Genomic DNA, 19824 nt, shown 5'->3' with positions numbered 1-19824 from the left:
AATTCACCTGTTGCCTCAGATCTCTTTTGCAAAGCACCCACAACCCCCTGGTAATCGGCAACAGCCACTGGATGGCCCCATAGGTCACTCAAGGAAAAAATACTGTGTTGTTGTCTAGTGATCGTTAGTGCAAGGTATGATGAGGTGGTCAGTGTCTTCCCTGTGGTGGTTGCATCTGAGCTAGTTTGATTCTGTGGCCAGGCCTATTCTGTGTTAATACTGTCTTACAGCTGGATGGTGTCCTGAATGTAAGCATGTCAATGTGGTTCTTACTTTTCTTGAGAGAAGTAGTAGAAGGGTCTGTAGTGCTGGACCTGCTTGTGGATGACCCACAGAACCACATGCAGATGGAAGATCAGAAGTAAGACATCCATCCTTCTGAATCCTCTCTCCTCCTAGAGGACACAGTTCACTTGTCTAGGCAGCAGTGCAGTCACCATCCAGCCCTTCTAAATTATAAATTACCATAGGTGGATGGATGAACACATCAAGTATATCTCTCCAGGATGGACGTAACCTTCACCCCATACTATTCAACATATTATGGAAAGCTGCATTGTACACAATTATGCACGCCAACGACACAATATATACTCTATAATGGAATTATGGGAAAACCCAGCTCCAGCCATGGTGTTCCTCTGGGAAATGGGACTGCTTGGGTTACGAGGGTATCATTTACATCATTATAGTTTTTTTTATTTATTAATTTATTATTATTATTATTATGACTTTTTTCGCATCCGACCTAGATATGGACAAAAAGGTCTCCTGTTGGCATGCTCCACCTTTGTAATCCTTAATGCCACAAGATATTGAAAAAGAGGCTTGCAGGATTTGAAAAAGATAAATAATTGTTGGACAAGGAATGTCACTGAAAGGCTGGCACTGTCTAGGAATTGAACCCGAGACTTCCCATTGTTTAGGCAGGTGTGCTTACAAATTACACCATGGTTACCTATGGTGACCACTTGCACAATAATGAACATTGACATTTTGAGAAAAGTACATGGCCCTTAAAATCTTTCATTTGTTGACAATCTAGCTTCTTTGGTAATTTTGAGAGCATATATATATATATATATATATATATATATATATATATATATATATATATATATATATATATATATATATATATATATATATACATATATGAGGGCATGCCAACTTTTTGCCACAGCACAGTTTTAAGACTGTAGAGTAATACACTTCAATGCAGCTTTGAAATATGGAGATGTATGAAATGTTATTACAGTTCCAAACCTTATATGATAAAGAATTCAGTCAATCAATCCATTGCCCCTGGTCTTTCTTGGAGATGACCCATGGCTTCCAGGAAACTGGCAACAGCCTCCAGTTGGAACCATAAGTCGCTTAGGGAGGAGATACTGTGTTGTTGTCTGGGTATTGTTGGTGTGGGGCATAGTACAATGTGTTCTGTATCTTCTGTGAATTCAATTATGAGTGCATCATCAAGCTGTGTTAGCAGTGTTATATAATTATATATATATTTATACACAAACACAGTGTGTGCACAAACTATAGAAGAATTTAAGAACAAACTAGATGCTGAAAGATACAAAGACGGGTCACTAAGAGCATAGCTCTCTTCCCGTATAATACAACTAGGTATATACACAAATATATATATACACACACACACACATATACATATATATATATATAAAAGAAGGGGTACCAAACAGCTGAGTGAAATACTCTAGCATATCCCAAATACAAACCAATTCCCGCTGATATACAAGGGGTTATTTATTCGAAATGGATTTCATCCCTTAATGAGGGGATAGACACAACAGTTAAATCAAAAGAACTTGAAAAGGAACAGTTTCCCACACAGAGCGATAAATACATGGAACAAATTAGACAACAAAACAGTATGTGCTAACACTATACAAGATTTTAAGATAAAACTTGAAGCGGAGAGATACAAAGACGGGTCACCACGACCATAGCTCCCCTCCCGTATATTACAACTAGGTAAATAGGTAATCCAGTATGAGCAAGAATAAATAAAAAAAATTACCCTCAAGTATAATAGGAGTAAATCAAACTAGGATTAATAAATTAATCAATCTGTTACCCCAGATCTCTCTTGCAGATGACCTACAGCCCCAAGAATCCTGCAAAAGCCTATGGTCAGGACCATAAATCACTTAGAGAAAAGATATTATGTTGTCTTTGAACTGCCAATGTGGGGCATAGTAGTATAAGACGTTCCATATCTTCTGTAGTGTTTACATCCGAGGCAGTTTGAATCTGTCGCCAGGCCTATTCTGTGTTCGTATTGTCTTTATGATGTATGGTGTCTAGAATGCAGTTGTTCATGTGCTAGATTTAATCATAACCCTAACAAAGGGAATCTCACACAACTAAAAATAATTGAGTACAAGTGACAACAAAACAAGAAGCACTCCTAGTACTACTGGTTTAGATAGGTACTTTTCCTTAGTGAAACTATATACAGGTGAATAATATGCATTATGCCAGAACCAGAGAAAAAGATTGGGGGGGTTATGCTGAGGGGTGGAGGCATCTATTATGAATTCTAAATGTGAATCCTTGATTCATACCCAATTCTCATAGCCCATGTACATCACTAGACAAAATAAAACAGAGTAAATGTCTGCAGAGCCCAAAACTACAGTAAAGTAACTTCTCCCTCCTTATTAGATTATTTGATGAGTCTGGTACACTAGACAGTAACTACCATATGAAGGGGGGGGGGAGATAGATAAAGAGAGATTAAAAGATGGATAGACAACAGAACAAATTAGATGAAAAAACAGTGTGTACAAAAACAATCCAAGAATTTGAGAGCAAACTGGATATGCAGATACAAAGACAGGACACCACAAGCTCCTCTTCCCATAGATTACAACTAGGAAAATACAGACTTATTAAATACTTCCGTTATCTGGTTGCAATTTCAAATTTACACTCTTTAAGCACTCTCAGAATTTTTTTGTCTGGATCTAGGGATTTTGTAGCTTTAAGTCTCTCAATCTTTGACTATCTCTACCTTACTAATGCTGATGTAAGATAGTCTACTTCCTTCATACCCAATGAAAATCAGATTGCAGTCAGGTACCAACCTCTCCTTTGTAAACACCGAGAGAAAATGTTAGTAAAATGCATCTCATTTTTTCCTCCAATTCCATCATGACACATTCGTCATTTTTAATTGGGCCTATCCTTTCCTTATTTTTTATTTTGTATTTACCTAACTGTAGTTTACAGCAAAGGAGCAAGGCTTGTTGGGTCATGTTTCCTACTCTCTAATTTTCTGACATACTCAAATTCATGTATGGTTCAAACTTTATCTATATCTTTGATTTCCAATTATCATATTTAGATTTGAACTCATGCATTGTTTGAGCTTGCGCTATATCACCTTCTAAGTTATTCCACATATTTATATATCTATATGGAAAGATGAAAGAAGCCTTTTGGATTGGATCTCATTTGTCTGGCAACCTTAACTTTGTAGTTGTTTTGCTGTGTGCATGTTTCTTTTAACCACACTTGACTTTCCATTTAACGGGACAAATGTGTGCAAGGACCAGTCCATTCCAGCCAAATGTAAATAGAATGGACTGGATAAGCAAATAATGGACAAATGACCACTGCTTGGCAGTTCAGTACGGTATACATTTATTGCTTTCTTTTACTGTGCCTGAAAATAATATGGTAATATTGTAATATTGATTAGTTTAAACACAATAGGTAAATGTGAAATAAAAGAACAGAAATAAAGTTCTTTCTTGGGTGGCATGGTGCATGTATGGGTTAATGTATCCTTGTTAACCCCTTCGTTACCGACCCGTCAACCTTACGTAAACAAACGTTTCAAACCGTCCCACGAATGGCTGGAGCCTTATGTTTGTAAACACAGACACTTGCCACCACGTGGGTAGAAATAACCCAGAAACCGAGGCCTTGAGAGCCCTCAATACACACAGCTTATAACTGTGACACGTGTGTGTCATGGGGAGCACGCTCAGTTCCTGGCAGGTGCACTCAGCCGTGACACGCAGGTGTGACAAAACACACATCCGGTACTCAAGGGGTTAAGTATCACATGACAACAAACAAATGACTTTGTTTGGACAACTGTATGCAGCAACAAACGATTGAACCTTCATCTGGCTCTATAATGGATGGTATTTTTTTGTCCACTAAATCAAGGATCCACTGCATCAGGGTCTGTTAAATGGAGGATCAAGTGCAGTCTTGCCATATCGTTATATTTGGATCTAAGGTGTGTTTCCCTGCTTTTTATTCTAGCATAAAGTCCTCTTTTTATTCTGATTTAATTTTTCAGTCTGTCTATCATCCATTTGGAAGTACTACTATTCTTCCATATTGCCTTGAGGGGAATAAATATATTATGAGCATTTCAAATTAAAGCTGTTAGGTTACCATACATTTCATCCAGATCACTGACTGGGCTGTTGACTTTGCACTTGTACGTGACCTGACCCAAGGTACACATATTACCCTCCATGACCTGACACCTGGCTGTACTAATGACATCTGGGCTGACTGTGTATCTTACCCCATCACAGCCCCCTGGTGATCAACTGTCCTAAATACTTTCTCATCTTATCAAAATTGGCTCTCCTAAAGTCCTATACTAGAACATTATTCATATGATTTAATTTTTCTCATATACAGTGAGTCCTCCTTATAAGGTACTTCTTAATATGGTAAATTCACAGTTACGGTATTTGGTAATTACTACCCTCAATTCTATTTATGGTAAGAAAAATTCACAGATACAGTATCTGCTAGAGATTCTGAAGAGGAAATAGCAGGGAGACGGTACGTCTGCCATATCCTATTATTACATGTTATAATGGGTTCGGTATACAGTAATTTCAATTTGTGGTAAGGTTTTCAGGAATGCATATGTACCATATAACGAGGACTTACTGTAATACTAAATCTTCTTTCTTGATGATCGCTAAAGCCTAGACTATCTCCCACTTTTACATTTCTTGTTAGAGGAGGGCTTGATACTTTGGCAGGGATAATAACACCAATTGTTGCCTGAGTTTGATGACTGGAAACCCAGAGTCCCACAGTGACTGGAATCAGTCCCCTGGGTCCCTCTGGAAGAAAAATTTGGACTGCTCTCTGTTGTTTTAGTGTGGGGCTATTTCAAGGTCAAGCTTTTTTGTGTTATCCTCGGCAATTTGCAATTATCATTTCGAACTATGTGTTCTTGTTATTATCTACACTTCATGTATATTGATTCTTTGCCAAATAAAGTCTATCTATTTATCTATCTACCAGTTGAAAGTAGCTGAAGGAGGAGCACTGCTGTTGGTTTAGTTCTCCACATGTGAAATGGTGGAAGAAACACATCTGAAGTTGACAGAGAGATATCTTGGTCCTGGTTCAGAGACAAAGTGTCAGTTTTACAGGGATGCACCTTAGATGGGAAGAGTGAGTGGGGAAGGGGGAGCAAGAGAGACGGGGAGGAAGAGATGGGAAGGGTGAAAAGATGAGAGTAAAACTGGGAGATGATTCCCCCTGCTGTTCATTCTGCAGGACTACCACAAGCTGGTACCTGTCACTGGTCCCTTGGCGGCAGAGGTGCAAAGGAAAAAAAGATTAAGAATCACTGGGAAGGGTAGAAAAGGTAAGGTGAGAATGGGAGAAAGAGGAAGAAGGGAGGAACAGTGTGGGTCAGAAAAGGGGAAAGGGGGTAAGGGAAGAGAGGGGAAGGGGAGAATGGGGGAAGGGGAGAATGGGGGAAGGGGAGAGAGGGTAAAGGGGAGAGAGGAGGATGGGGAGAGAGGGTAAAGGGGTGAGAGGAGGAAGGGGAGAGTAGAAAGGGGGGAGTGGGGGAAGGGGGAGTGGGGGAAGGGGGGAGTGGGGGAAGGGGGAGTGGAAAGGGGGAGTGGGGGAAGGAAGAGTGGGGGAAGGGGGAGAATGGGGGAAGTGGGTAATAGTGTGAAAGGTGGTGATATGGTGAAGTAAGTGGGTGGGACAAATGTGACTGAGGAGGTATGGGAGAGGAATAGTTTGAGAAAAGAAGGAAAGAGGTGAAAAGTAGAGGGTGAGAAAGTAGGGGAGACAGGAATAAAGGAAAGGTAAGGAGAGGGTCAAGACCAGGGGGCCACATGTAACTGAGGATACGAGAATAAAGGATTAATATGGACTGGGGTGAAGAGTCTGGGGTGAGGAGGAAGAAAGGAGGAATCATATGGGGGAAAGGGGAGAGGGACAGGGAAGGGAAGAGAAAGAAGGGGTGAAAAGGAAGGGGAAGAGGGGCAGGGCAGGGAAGATAAAGAAGGGGCAAAAAGGAAGGGAAGAAAGAAGGGGTGAAAAGGAAGGGAAGAGAAAGGGGCAAAAAGGAAGGGAAGAGAAAGAAGGGGCGAAAAGGAAGGTAGAGAGGGACTGGGAAGGGAGAAAGGTGTGAAAAGGAAGGAGAGGAACAGGGGAGGAGTAAAGAATGGGGTGAAAAGGAAGGGGGAAAGGAGCAGGGAAGGGAAGCAAAAGAAGGGGCGAAAAGGAAGGTGGAAAGGGAAGGGAAGAGAAAGGAGGAGTGAAATGGAAAGGTGAGAGGGACAGGGAAGGGAGGAGTAAAGAAGGGGTGAAAAGGAAGGGGAAGAGAGGGAAGGAGAAGGAGAAGGAAAAGGAAAAGGGAGGGGGAGAGATGAGAGGGGTGGGGAGGAGGGGGTGGAAGCAGAAAGTGGTAGTGGGAAGGGGAGGGAAATGGAAGGGGAAAGGGGGAGAAAGGGAAGGTGGGGAGAAGGATGGGGGAAAGTGGAAGGGGGTGAAGGATGGGGAGAGATGGAAGGAGGAATGGGGAAGGAGGAGCAGGAGAGAGGGAGGAAAAGATGTGAGAGGTGAGAAGATGAGAGTAAAATAAAAATGAGAGAGGGATAGGGAGAGAGGGATGAATGTGGAAGAAAGCATTGTGGTGGAGAGGAATGGAGGAGAAAGGAATGGGGAGCGAGGAATGTAAAGGAATAGGGAAGTAAGGAGTTGGGGGAGAGAGGAATGATGGTGAGAGCAATGAAGAATGGAGACGAAGGGGAGAATGGAATTGGTGAGAGGAAAGGAAGAGAGAAAGAGAAGGGAAGGTAAAGGAAGTCAGAATAGGGGCGATGATGCACGGGATGAGGTTAATGAAGAGGAAAGTGGGAAAGGATGGGGAAGGAGAGCGACGGGAGGGTGAAAGAAAGGTGAGATGGGGTGAGGCTAGCAGGAACCGAGAAAAACAAACTAAATGAAAGGGAGAAAGGAGTGTTGGAAGAGAAGGAGAAACGGGGAGGCAGAGGTGGAGGGAGGTGGAAGATGGTATGGGAAAGGAAGGGGAAGGGGGCTGACAGGAGTAGGAGGGGAGAGAATGAACCTTAACAACCATTACGTGGCCAACGTATGGCAAATCGAGACGAAAGGATCCACCGGATGAGTTCCACCTCTTCCCGAGATGGGGCAGCTTCCATCTGCATTCAGGGCGTGTCGTCGACGAGATGTCTGCGACGTCGCGGGCATGAACGGACACTGGGATGACATGCTGACAGCATATACGTGGTTGCACCGGTCTAAAAATGATAAAGTCCTGTATGTGTGTGTGCGTGTGTGTTTTCTTTAACCAAATAAGAAAACAAAATATGGCACAGATCGATTTCGCGTTCGAATTCAGCAACCAGTCGTGCACTCATGATGATGATGCAACAACGTAAGTTTACCAATGGCAGTCGCTGAAACGCCCAATATTACGCACACACAAAAGCCGGCACTCCAACCCTCGTGGGCGGGGAGTTGTGTATGTGCGCGTGTGTGTAAGGCCACAACATTACCCATCGATTGGGCAAACGTGACCTCTTGAGCTCCCATCCAGGAGGGTAATAGCTATCGATCACGAATCCAACACGTGATCCAAGACCATAGTGAAAAACACACACACACACGACCCTGAAATCACGGAATAAGCAGCCTTATGCCCTACGGGATTACGGGCCAAAGTTGCTCGGCCAGCGTTTCGTAACTTGGCGAAACGAAGATCAAAAGTGGGGGATGGCCCGCATGGGGGTCGAACCCACGACCTCCGCGTTATCAGCACGGCGCTCTAACCAACTGAGCTAACGGGCCCATGGCACATCACAGGCCACACGATTTCAGTCATCGGTGAAGGACACCTCCCCCCAAGTAATGAATATGACACAATTCTGTATGTCGTACTTTAAAGATGTTATCCTGCCATGTCCCAAAGATATTCACCCAAGAGGAAGGGGGGGGGGGTGCTTCATCATGCTGATTGAGTGAAATTATCTGTTCCTCATCCCCATCCCCAATGTATATGGCGTTATTTTGGCTAACGTCAAATTATATCTTTCTACTGGAGGGGTGGGGAACAAACTAGATTGTGTAAGAATATATATAGGAACCCTGTAGATAGAATTCGGAAAAAAGTGACTGATCTAATTAATAACGCAAATGCCGTTATCGACGGTGTCAAATTTCATAATTTACAAGGACATTATGAGCCAGGTTACTTTTATGGTAACGTCAAAACCCACAAACCTGGATGCAAATTAAGACCAATTATTTCGCAGATACCTACACCTACATACCAATTAGCTAAGCAGCTTAATGATTTAATAACCCCGTATATTCCTACTCTCCACTCACTACGTTCCACGGATGAATTTGTGGATATTCTTAGGAATACAGCCCCTCAAGGAATGTTAGCTTCTCTGGACGTTGAAAGTCTTTTTTCGAATCTTCCCGTAGAAGAAACTATTCAGATAATCCTGCAGAATGTTTTTAACCACAATAGCTTACCTCCACCAAAATTACCACGTGATACCCTTGAGAAAATGCTCCGGGTTTGCACTAAGGAAGCACCCTTCAGATGCCCTTCAGGCCGTATGTATTTCCAAATTGACGGTGTAGCTATGGGCAGCCCCCTAGGGGTTTTATTTGCACAGGCATACATGTGCCATATTGAGAACTCCATCCTTGATGCTGTGAATCCTAAACCTTTTTTGTATGTTAGGTATATAGATGACATTTTCGTAGACATAGAAGGTAAAGAACAGCTCGATACACTTAAGGAAATGATGGAAGCAAAATCTTGCCTGCATTTTACCGTGGAGGAAAGTATCGGTAATAAGATCCCCTTCCTAGATGTTTGGGTAGACGGAGCAGAGGGTGCATTTACTACAAGTGTTTACAGGAAACCAACTAACTCCGGTAGATGCTTAAATGGTTTAAGTGAATGCCCATCAAAATATAAAATCAGCGTTATACGCGCGTACATTACGAGAGCTTTTAAAATATGTTCGAACTGGTACCTCCTCCACCAAGAATTGAACAGAATCAAACAAATATTGACAAACAATGGGTTCTCGATGTGTGATATCGACAAAGAAATTAGAAATAAAATGGAGAAATTTAATTCTGTACTTGGTAATACAGAAAATTCGAAGAGTACTATAAATATTTACTACCAGAGTACGATGACATCCGCATATAAAACAGATGAAAAAGTCATTAAAAATATCATTCATAAAAATTGTAAACCCAAGAAGCAAGAGGACTCCTTACAACTGGTTATATACTATCGTAACCCCAGAACTGCATCACTTATCATGAAAAACAACTTATCAGGAGAAAAAGATATTTCAAAACAAAGTTACGTTGTGTACAAATACTCATGCCCTTTCAACAAAGACGGTGCGCTTTGCAATGACGAGTACATTGGACACACAACTCAAACTTTGTCTCAAAGGCTTACTTTTCATATGCAGAATGGTGCAATAAAATCGCACGTTTCTAAAATTCATAAGATGAATATTTCGCGGGAAGTTTTGAATAGTAGTACATCGATTTTAGCAAAGAACACCAATAAGAGAAAATTAAAATGTTTGGTAGCTGTATTAATAAAGAATCTCCTACCAGCAATTAATATACAATTAAATATGTGTGGAACCCTGGAGCTGTTCGGGGCATCCCACGGGGCGCCAAGAAGAATTTAAACAAAAAGTACCTATCCTAGTTCATTTTGTATACATTGTATATATGATCATGATTTGTAGATTTAAAAATTAAAATTACCAGAAGATGCCTAAAGCATAGGCGAAACGTTGTAAGTAATGAATTTGTTTTTATTTCCAAAATCAATATGGTTCCATTTGGTGATATTGTGTTCTCCCTTCCTCCTACAGAAAGGAAAATAGCGAGAAGGATAGAAAGTTTAAGGAAGAAGATTTCCAGTGCTGAGTATGCTGTATTATTTAATAGAATATATACATATGTATATACATATGTATATGTATATATATATGTGTGTGTGTGTGTGTGCGCGTGTCCTAAACTCCCAGCTACCTCCTTGCACCCCTCCCCTCCTCTCCATCTGACCTTGAACCGCAACAAAATACGCGTCTATGGTGCCCCCTTCATTTTCCACCTTATAAGAGGGATTTCCGCGTCGAAATACACCTTCACCCACCTCTCCCATCTCATCGCCTTAGGTCAAATGTAGTGGAGCGAGGCATAGTTCAACAAAGGTCCTTCAGCTTTACTCTCCCATTTTACATTAAACATTAATTCAAATGCAATGCAGCGAGGCATAGTTATAGAGGTCCAATAGTCTTACTCTCACATATTTCTTTACTAAATACTAATTCAAAAGCTCTTCATAACCCAATTATGCACACTAAGCCCGTTTTATATACTAAGATATACAATTAGTTCTCTGCATTGGGAATATAACATTCGGATGTTCTTTATATACGGATTTGAAATAGTTTCCCATGGCCGGGAGATTTCCTGGATTTTCGAAATTTTTTGTTCCAAAAACTGGGCATTTCCTAAATTCAGTGATCCCAGTATTTTTTCCCTGAATTTTATCAATTTGTTGCATAGTATGTCGGTAATGTCATAAGCACTATTCATTTCGTATGTTGTAAGAAACCTATTCATATCCCTTCGGAAGTTCTCAGATCTCAAAATAACACTAGCATGCAAAAGAAAAATCTTCGCAATATTCTGCATTTCGGACATGTATACACCTTTACTAGATATTTCCTTTCTATATACAATTTCGTTAAAATATTCATTACGCAGGCTATTGCCTCTTTACATTTAATCTTCGAACAATATAAATTCTAGAATTAAATTTGGAAAATGTTTGAAGACAACGTGAGTCTACAAAGATGGCGGCATTTGCCTGAAGCCGATTGGCGAGCTCAGATAAAATTATAAAAACACATAACAAAACAAGACATAATGCATACAATTACCTATAAGAGTATCTACAAAATAAAATATGAAACTTTTACTTACCCAAACCTCTACAGTAATCCTCCACATACTGTAAAAAATTGAAAATTTTAACGAATTCCTTCCAAGAGTCGACATCTTGCAAATCTCAGCACATTTATTTAATCACTCATATGAAGCAGTCAGTCATTCATTTTCAGTATAATTTTACACCACATTACAGTGGGTAATTATTTATCATATCACTATAAGTATCTGAATATTCTTTTCATTAAGGACACACGATAGAAATTCACAAATATTAGAGTCACTACGTCGAATGTCTGCTACTTTGGGGAACTCACAATGTGTTTCGTTCAAAAATTGAATTTGGGAATTTTGTTTAATAGACATAAAAGAATAATTTTACATATTATTATTAAATTATGAATATATTCACAGGTATTTTTGTTTGCTTTGACAATATTTTCTCACACACTGAACAATATATTTATCGTCAGTTTCCATATTTAGTTCTCATTGAAAATAGGAATTTAAATCATGCATTACCTCTCCCAAAAATACACACACATATACGAGTTTTTATTTATTCATATTTGTAGAATGAAACTGACAGCAGAATCAATATTGAAGTAAAGTGTTTTATATGAACAAATTACCTTTCTTAGAAGTAATATAGATTCGTCTTTGATTAACTTATAAAATTATTCTTGAAGCATAGTTTTTCTCTCATTTTTTATCACAATTAACATTTTAATTTTTCCACAGCTCTGATGAAAATTGTTGTGTAATTGTAAAATATAGACCATAAAATAATGTCGATAATGTAATGGAAACAATGGCAATATACGTATAAGTCGTACGTATCAAGTTCAAGTGATTTTAGATTTTTGTGGACACCAAATTCTCCCAACTGGACACAATTTAATCAAATAACAAGTTGCCAGGTGAGCCAAAACATTTCGAGACAACCTCATACTGAATGAAACCCTTTCTATAACTTAGATAAGTTCAAAAATAAGTGTGGGGTATAAGCCATAAGGATAGGATGAATTTATTAAATTATTATTTTGTTACTTTCCTTGCTCATATTATTATGGGGTTCAGAGATACATTACATGCACTTTTTTGTTGTATAGATGCAGGAGCGCTATAATGAAAACGGAAATCCTTAACTTCAAAACTAATGGAAAATTAATTGGTTGTAGATTGAACATAGCCGCCATAGCCATTGGCATGGTAAATGCAAGTAAATTGTTACATTTCTTATTTACTTATTTTCGTTGCAATTTCAACGCAAGCAGTTTCAGTAATTCATATATTCAATTACTCTCCCATATGTAGTTGATTAATGTATTTTTAAGGTAGGAACGAGATAGAAAAAAAATATTAGTGCTTGCTAGATTTGCTACGACTGGAAGATAGTTTTGGCCCAGCGGGGATGGGGGTTGGGCGATGGTGGATAGCATCATACAAGACTTCACGTATCCGGCCACTGTTTCCTGGTGCGTAGACAGAATCAAATGCTTAATTACATCAGTTTTGGAAGGATTAAGTTGAGGATTGACATTATTCTTTTCTTTATTTATTTTATTTTTATTTCATTTGTTTAATTGTTATTATTTTGCGAAATGTTGGATGGACTGAGCCGTACTGTAGAAATATGGTACCCCAGTCATGTTTTTACATGTGATAAATGATAAATGTTTATGATATGATAAAAGTATAATATGTGTGATAATGTTTGCAATAAATGACAATGTGTATGATAATGTATATCATGTATAATAATGTGTAATACTGACGTGTGTGAAAATATAAGTCATGTTCTTGTGCTCTTCCACCCACCCACCAACCCTCCCACCCTCCCTCGCCCCTATGGACCAGAGGCACGTAGTATTCCTTCATAATGGGAGATTAATCTCTACTGGAAAAAAATGTTGATCAATTGTAAATTCTACTCTGCCCTCCATTTTGATACTCTGCCTTAGATTTGTCCTTCACAACTTCTGGTTGACAGAATTATTTCTTCTCCATTTCTCCCCTTCCCTTCTCTCTTTCCCCTTTCCCCTCTACCGCTCCATTTACCTCCTCTCTCTTTCCCGCTGCCTCTTTTTTCCACACCTCCATTCTCCTCTCTCCACCTCTCTCTCCCTTTCCATCTCTTGTTCTCTCACTCTCTCTCTCTCTTTCCCGCCCTCCCTCCCTCCCTTTCTCCTCCTCTCCTTCTCTCTCCCTCCCTCTCTCCCACTCCCTCCCTTCCTCTCCCTCTCTCTTCCTCCCTCCTTCTCCCTCCCTCCCTCTCTTTTTCTTTCTCCTTCCCTCTCTCTATCTCCCTCCCCCTCCCATCCCTCATTTCCTCTTTCCTTCACCATTCCTATCTCCCTCTCTCATCCCTCCTCTGTCCCTCTCCTTCTTACTTTCTGTCGATCTTTCTTTCCGTCCCCCTCCCCCTCCCCCTCTCTCGTTCTCTACTTCCTTGCTCCCCTCCTCCCCCCTTTTCCCTTGTCGCTTTCTCCTTGTCCTCTCCCCCTCTCTTTCGCTCGCTCCCCCTCTCCCTCTTCTCTTTTTCCTTTCCACTCTCCCTCCTTCCTGTTCTTCCCCCCTCTCCATCTCCCTTTCCCTACCTCTCCCTTTCTCTCCCTCTCTCCCCTCCGTCTCTCCCCTCTCTCTCTCCTCCTCTCTCTGCCTCTGTCACTCTTTCACTCTCCTCTTCTTCCCCCAGCCTCTCGCTTTGTCCTTGCCCTTCCCCCCATTCTTTCGCTCGCCCCCCTCTCCCTCTCTTTTTTCCCTTCCATTTTCCCCCTCTTCCTGTTCATCCCTCTCCCTCCTCCCTCCATTCCTCACTCCCTCTCCCTTCCTCTCCCCTTCACTCTCGCTATCAATCTGTTCCTTCCTCTGTTTCTCATTCTCTCCCTCCCCCTCCCCTCTCTCTCCCTGCATCTCTCTGTCTCTCTCCGCCTCCCTTCTTTCCCTCTTACCTCTCTCTCTCTCCCTCTCTCTCTCTCTTCTCTCTCCTCTCTCTCTCCTCTCTCTCTCTCTCTCTCTCACCTCTCCTCTCTCTCACCACTCTCTCACCTCTCTCTCTCTCACCTCTCTCTCTCTCTCTCTCTCTCTCTCTCTCTCTTTCACCTCTCTCCTCTCTCACCTCTCTCTTACCTATCTCCTCTCTCCCCCCCCCCCTCTCTCTCTCTCTCTCTCTCTCCCTCCCTCCCCCTCGCTCTCTCTCTCTCTCTCTCTCTCCTTTTCTTCTCTCCTATTCCGGCCTCCTCCTCGCTCTCTTTCTCTGTCTCTCCCTCCCCCTCCCTCCACCTTGCTCGCTCTCTCTCTCTCTCTCTCTCTCTCTCTCTCTCTCTCTCTCTCTCTCTCTCACTTTCACACACACACACACACACACACACACAATACAACTTCAGAACTATCATATGAAGAGAGACTAGCAAAACTTGAGCTACAGACATTAGACCAAAGAAGAGAGAGAGAAGACTTGATAACTATAGAATCATGAAAGGCATAGAAACTATTGGTAGAGAGGATATAATAAAATGGGATAGTAGAGATACAAGAGGACATGGAAAGAAAATCAAGAAAGACAGTTATAGAAGACACCTAAAAAAGAACAGCTTTCCCTACAGGGTAATAGACGTTTGGAACAAGTTAGATGAGAAGGTAATGTGTGCAAAAATAATACACGAATTTAAAAAGTCTAGATAAAACGATATATGAAGACGGGACACTACGAGCATAGCTCCCCTTCCCATAAAATACAACTAGGTAAATACACACACACACACACACACACACACACACACACACACACACACACACACACACACACTGGCTGTCTAGGCTGCAGCAGATCCGAGGTGAATACACACACACACTATCACCCTCGTTCTCACTCGCTCGGACTCCCTCTTCTCCCCTTCCCTCCCCTCCCTTCCCCTCCCCTCCCGTCTCTTTCCACTGGCCCTTCTGACCGAATTTTCTCAGTAATTATAAGGTTAGATGGATTTCTATACCAAGGGTTTCCCCCTTATAAGGGAGGTAGCCAAGTCAAAAGGCACTCACCTACTCTCACCCATTCCACCTATAAAGGTTAGAGATTAATTTAATTTGCTTAGTTATGTGAAAACTTTGTAACCACTGGCGTTACTTTTCGTGCAGTATGAATCTCGTTGTGGGATTCCTGTTCTCTTGCGGTGAATCCGCGTCCCAGAGGTATCCGAACACGGTCGCTGGTTTTGCCCCTGCTTCGTTATATGTATGATGTAAATATTGGCTTGTGGAAGATTGATCTTTTAAGTCGGGTGTGAGGACCGCATCAGGGGTATAAGGTGCCTTGTTACAAAGATAGGTTAGTTTTTATTAAGCATTGATTTAATGCTGGGTGGTGGCCTGAACGTAGACAAGCTAGTGGGAGTCTTGTGTGTCCGTGTTTGATTTATAACTACTCTTGAGTTTTGGAAGTAGCATTACAAATCCACAAAACTGATGATCAGAACTCCGGAGCAGAGTGGCGCAGTGGAAGCGTGCTGGGCCCATAACCCAGAGGTCCGTAGATCGAAACTACGCTCTGCTAATCACTTTTTATATCTGGTGTTGATATTGCCGTGGAACTGGACGGGGACATGGCATGCTCTGCTCAAGGAATGTTTTGCAAGCTGCACGGCGGTGTGGGTTCACAACATTGACCTAATTAGTGGTATGTGACCGAGTCATGGGATGTTCAGGGGTGATTGTTTGAGGGTGAGTTGTTTAGAGAAATGGATCTCTGTTATTTTATTTTCCCTCCCAGCTTCCTCTTTACCATCGCCTCTCACTAAGGCTTGTCCGACTCAAAATATGTTAATTTAAAATGTGATGTATTAAAGAAGTGCGGTGTCCTGTTGATTATGTAGATTGTAAGTTGGTACCCCGCATGTGTATTTACTGCTAAAGTTTTATACAATTATTATTCTAGGGGCTATTGATATCCCTATAGACGAAATAAATGCAGCATTCCTTGGTGACTGGAGGCTCATCTCCACTCAGAGAAGATTGCTAATCACTTTTGATTTTATCTTCCTGTTCAGTTTCCCTCGTAAGATGTGCCAGGTGCCACCTCGTTGGTCTATATTGCCCCTAAGGACAGACGCGCTGGTTATTGATGACGAAATTTAGTTTGTAGAAAGACTCCCAAATTGTACATGGTTCAGGTCCGCAGGGATTCCACTTAAGTCCCTAAAATATTGACTTCATAAAAGTTGTAGTCAGCTCCCAGTACGAGGACGGGGTCTAGAGGGTAAGGGGTCTAGAGGGACACAGGAGACAGGAGACTGATAGGTTGACTCAGTGTGGTGGATTCATAATAGGTGACAAAACTCTGCCTACTCGGATGCGCGCACCCTCTCATCCGGGACCCAGGGGGAAGGTTCTGTTTGCATTCCAGAAGAACACAAAAACTATGATTGTACTTCCGGAGCAGAGTGGCGCAGTGGAAGCGTGCTGGGCCCATAACCCAGAGGTCCGTAGATCGAAACTACGCTCTGCTAATCACTTTGATTTTTTTTGGGTAAATATGAATGTTGATAGGTCAAGAGACTTGGGTGACGTTCAAGAGAAAGCGACACTAAGAGTAGTTTGAACACTTGAATCGATGAGGAATGCAGTGTTAGGATGAGAATTCGATCCTGGGAAAAATGGTAGAAGCCGAAGACTTAGACTGTTGGTTTCTTCTGATGAAAAGGCTTTATGTGCCACACTCTTGAAATTGCACTAAGTGGTAGCACACTAGGCATTCCTCGCTAGCATGCTACTTGCTTTTACTACTTCGTCTGGGCAGAAAGTGCTTCGGATACGATCTCTTGTTTTTCAAATTTCTTAAAGCTCAAATACTCTTGCGTCATATAGTGAGAAGCTAAATGACTAAGACTGTTTACCAAGGTCCTTTTTTCATGCGACCCCAATATGATCCTCATGATATTACCACGACCCCACTAATCTGTTGTAAGGTTATAAAAGACAAAATTAACATTGAATTCTATTATAGCAATGCGAGTTTAAAATTTAAGCATATAAGATGTTTTGGCGACCCCAGTTATGGTCGCAAACCCAGGGTTGGGAAACAGTGATCTAAGAGAATTAAATTTACGTGATTGTTAGACACATTGTTGAGGTGTTCTTAAGAGAGTCTAGAATATTGTAATCGAAGTCGTTTCTACTTCAAACGAAGTAGCAAAAGTAAGTAGCATGCTAGTTTGGTGTGCCGCCACCTTTAGTAGTGATTCCCTCGTCATAGGGAAGATAAAAAAAAAAAAAAAAACATGGGGGTGGTATTACCGATTCAGTTTGAACTCTGTAAAACGTGGTGAAGTTGAAGTTTATGACATACTGTTAACAGCAACAATAGACGGATATCACGGACAGATAAGAATACAATTGGAACAGATGCCTTGTTATCTGAATTTTGTTTTCCTTTCCTCTATATCTTTGTATGCCACGCAAGGTGATGTAGTCGTTGAGACGTTGGCACATGCACGCGCCCGAGCCCCAGTTCACTTCAGTAGTCGTCGTGGGACAAGCCTTGGCATCGGCCCCCACTTGTCTGCTCACCCTGTTCTGTGTAGCGCTCTGCTTTTTATATATTTAATTTTTTGCTTATTTTATTTTTACTCTACGTTCCTTATTGTAAATACTCTCTCCTGTGTACTACTGTTATTTTGGCTGTTAAATAGATGTCAGGTATTCCTCATGGGCAACGAGTATGTATGGTGGTGGTGGTCCCTCAGGAGCAATTAAATATGACAAGAACACAACGTCCACTCTTGAATTTCCAGAGCAGAGTGGCGCAGTGGAAGCGTGCTGGGCCCATAACCCAGAGGTCCGTAGATCGAAACTACGCTCTGCTAACTAATTTTCTAGAAAGGTCTAGTCCAAGATTAAGGTCTATACATTGACTTTAGTCAGGAGTTGACATGTGGGAAATGTCACGCGTGCTGCTGCTGTGACGTGACATGGGGCTGTGTGTGCACGCGATTGCGCTCAAAATGTATTGTTTATAGTGCTAGCAAATAGGAATTATCAAAGGATATTGGGATGGTTTGGGTATATGGAAAGAATACGCGAAGAAAGACTAACAAAAAGACTGGAAAACAGAAGTGGATGGAGGGAACTTAAGGGGAAGACCAATAACGAGATGGGTTGGTGGAATGAAGGGGACCTTGGGTATGCGAGGAATGTCTGTCGAGGAAGGAAGGAAAATGATAAAACTCGAGTAGTTGTAAATGGATGAGGAATGACACGGCCCAAAGGGAACTATAATCCTGTATACTTTTCGACTGAATCGGGCGTGGGTCACCATGTAATGAAGCGGTGGGGATAAACCAGTTTCGGGTGTCGGACCTTGCTGTGGAGGTGCTGTGTCTTGCTGCATTGCCTCTGACCCGAGCAAGTGTGGCGAGGAATAGGAATGACCATCCACGAAGAGCTAAGAGAGGAGAGACAACAGATGGGTATTATTGGGGGGGGGGGCGGTTATGCTTTGATTTGGCCAATGTTGGCAAAGTAGAAGATGTGAGCATGAAAGTTGAGTAAATTAAAAGGAACTCAAACGTTGTACATGGTTTCTCGAATTAACGAACTCGTTGACACGGATACGCATATTCTCATCACCGAGGTACACCATATAGTACAACTGCAAGGTTTATGCCGTCAGCACGTTGAACTTTAATAACACCCATACGGGCCAGTGTTACGTGGCATTCTTTAATAATCTCAAAGAAGAACGCTGACAATTTGTAACTTTTACTGTTCTTTCTGCTACCCATTATAAATATCCACCATTCCCATGATTCAATCTCCTAGTTCCTGTTACAAAGGAATATATAAGAGAATGATTCGATAATGTTAAGCAAAACTAATATGTTCGATTGAGAAACGTGGTTTTCTCGAGATCTCTTCGACACCCATATTCGGTTTTTTCTAACAACGATTCTAATCAGCTGATATACCCTTTGAAGTACAGGGATATTTTTACGGGGGTCTGTGGGAGGGCAGAGTAAAAGGGAGGGAAATGCTTAATGGTGAAAAAGGACAAGTGGAGTACAACAGAGATCACTATTGGCACCAGTCATGGTTGTGGTCTCACAAGATCCATTGAACAAGCCCACCCTCTCTTTCCAGAGCAGAGTGGCGCAGTGGAAGCGTGCTGGGCCCATAACCCAGAGGTCCGTAGATCGAAACTACGCTCTGCTAATTCATTTTGTTGGAAGAAGTGTAGATAAGGATTTATTCATTGAACTTTGTCAGGAAATGGCCCGCAGAAAAAAGTTGGGTGTGTAAAGGCTAACAACCACATCGGGTCTGAATATTCAAGGGTTTGGGGACCTCCGACAGCTTGGAAGAGGGAATGAAGTCCTTTGCTTGTACAGTCTAATACTGTAGACTCGTGTGCCCTCTAGTAGAAGGGCACATGAAAACATGTATGACAGAGAATGGTGACAAGGGATAAGTGGAGTGCAACAGAGATCACTGTTGGCACCAGTATAGTAGTGGGCCCACGAGAACCATGGAACA

General features: G+C 41.7%; 1 protein-coding gene and 1 non-coding gene across 2 annotated transcripts in view; one reads left to right on the top strand and one right to left on the bottom strand.

Annotated features, from left to right (window-relative positions):
* LOC143024572 (dynein axonemal heavy chain 7-like) overlaps positions 1-19824 on the top strand; it is a 377264-nt gene that overhangs the window by 207086 nt on the left and 150354 nt on the right. The gene's annotated exons all lie outside the window — the stretch shown is intronic.
* TRNAI-GAU (transfer RNA isoleucine (anticodon GAU)) lies at positions 8060-8133 on the bottom strand. The gene has a single exon. It is a non-coding gene; the product is annotated as a tRNA-Ile (tRNA).

The sequence above is a fragment of the Oratosquilla oratoria genome, chromosome 4 (genome assembly GCF_046742065.1).
Source record: "Oratosquilla oratoria isolate Oo_2021 chromosome 4, ASM4674206v1, whole genome shotgun sequence".
NCBI lineage: Eukaryota > Metazoa > Arthropoda > Malacostraca > Stomatopoda > Squillidae > Oratosquilla > Oratosquilla oratoria.
Note: the sequence above shows the minus strand (reverse complement) of the source record. Positions and strands in the feature narration are given on the sequence as shown.